The sequence below is a fragment of the Vigna unguiculata genome, chromosome 5 (genome assembly GCF_037176805.1).
Source record: "Vigna unguiculata cultivar grain cowpea cultivar isolate G323 ecotype 2 chromosome 5, ASM3717680v1, whole genome shotgun sequence".
In the NCBI taxonomy this organism is placed as follows: Eukaryota; Viridiplantae; Streptophyta; class Magnoliopsida; order Fabales; family Fabaceae; genus Vigna; species Vigna unguiculata.
In genome coordinates this window covers 31,911,131-31,913,444 of record NC_140796.1, presented here as the reverse complement: position 1 = coordinate 31,913,444, position 2,314 = coordinate 31,911,131, and positions in this window count along the sequence as shown.

The following is a 2,314-nucleotide window of genomic DNA, read 5'->3' as shown; positions in this document are numbered from 1 at the left end:
TATTCCTCCCGCAAACTCTTGTCATCTTCTTTTGAGATTGGCATGGCTTCATTTTAAAAAGCTCAATCTTGATAAAGGTTCCTTGTATTTGAGGCATGAGGGACATGAAATGAAGTTGAAATTTATGACACCAAGACAAGCCAGTAAGGATCAACATAGGCTGAAGGAGAAAACAGAAAAAGAAAGAATAGAAAAGGAACAAATATAAACTGTCGAAGGAATGGAAAATGAAGAAAAAGAAAAGGAAGAAAAGATAAAGATGATGGAAAAGGTAGTAGAGAAACAAGGTGTTTAATCAAAGGCCACCCATGTTTAGTTGCATTCGTTTACGAAAGCGACAACACTGTTGTAAGCCCAAGATTGGTGAAAAAACTCAAGTTACCAACAAGCGTTCACTCAAATCAAGCAAGGATCAAATTCAGTACGGGACAATGTGTGAAAGAAGTACTATGTGATATTGCTCCCACGAACTCTTATCATCTTCTTTTGACATGGGCATGGCTTCATTTTAAAACGCTCAATCTTGATAAAGGTTCCCTTTATTTGAGGGATGAGGGACATGAAATGAAGTTGAAATTTATGACATCAAGACAAGCCAGTAAGGATCAACATAGGCTGAAGGAGAAAATAGAAAAAGAAAGAATAGAAAAGCAACAAATATAAACTGCCGAAGGAATGGAAATTGAAGAAAAAGAAAAGGAAGAAAAGATAAAGATGATGGAAAAGGTAGTAGAGAAACAAGGTGTTTAATCCAAGGCCACCCATGTTTAGTTGCATTCGTTTACGAAAGCAACAACACTGTTGTAAGGCAAAGACTGGTGGAGAAACTCAAGTTACCAACAAGCTTTCATTCGAATCAAGCAAGGATCAAATTCAGTACGGGACAATGTGTGCAAGATGTATTATCTGATATTGCTCCCAGAAACTCTTGTCATCTTCTTTTGAGATTGGCATGGCTTCATTTTAAAACGCTCAATCTTGATAAAGGTTCCCTTTATTTGAGGCATGAGGGACATGAAATGAAGTTGAAATTTATGACACCAAGACAAGCCAGTAAGGATCAACATAGGCTGAAGGAGAAAATAGAAAAAGAAAGAATAGAAAAGGAACAAATATCAACTGTCGAAGGAATGGAAATTGAAGAAAAAGAAAAGGAAGAAAAGATAAAGATGATGGAAAAGGTAGTAGAGAAACAAGGTGTTTAATCCAAGGCCACCCATGTTTAGTTGCATTCATTTACGAAAGCGACAACACTGTTGTAAGCTAAGGATTGGTGGAGAAACTCAAGTTACCAACAAGCTTTCATTCGAATCAAGCAAGGATCAAATTCAGTACGGGACAATGTGTGCGAGATGTATTATCTGATATTGCTCCCACAAACTCTTGTCATCTTCTTTTGAGATTGACATGGCTTCATTTTAAAACGCTGAATCTTGATAAAGGTTCCCTTTATTTGAGGCATGAGGGACATGAAATGAAGTTGAAATTTATGACACCAAGACAAGCCAGTAAGGATCAACATAGGCTGAAGGAGAAAATAGAAAAAGAAAGAATAGAAAAGGAACAAATATAAACTGTCGAAGGAATGGAAATTGAAGAAAAAGAAAAGGAAGAAAAGATAAAGATGATGGAAAAGGTAGTAGAGAAACAAGGTGTTTAATCCAAGGCCACCCATGTTTAGTTGCATTCGTTTACGAAAGCGACAACACTGTTGTAAGCCAAAGATTGGTGGAGAAACTCAAGTTACCAACAAGCTTTCATTCGAATCAAGTAAGGATCAAATTCAGTACGGGACAATGTGTGCAAGATGTATTATCTGATATTGCTCCCAGAAACTCTTGTCATCTTCTTTTGAGATTGGCATGGCTTCATATTAAAACGCTGAATCTTGATAAAGGTTCCCTTTATTTGAGGCATGAGGGACATGAAATGAAGTTGAAATTTATGACACCAAGATAAGCCAGTAAGGATCAACATAGGCTGAAGGAGAAAATAGAAAAAGAAAGAATAGAAGAGGAACAAATATAAACTGTCGAAGGAATGGAAATTGAAGAAAAAGAAAAGGAAGAAAAGATAAAGATGATGGAAAAGGTAGTAGAGAAACAAGGTGTTTAATCAAAGGCCACACATGTTTAGCTGCATTCGTTTACGAAAGCGACAACACTCTTGTAAGCCAAAGATTGGTGGAGAAACTCAAGTTACCAACAAGCTTTCATTCGAATCAAGTAAGGATCAAATTCAGTACGGGACAATGTGTGCAAGATGTATTATCTGATATTGCTCCCATGAACTCTTGTCAACTTCTTTTCAGATT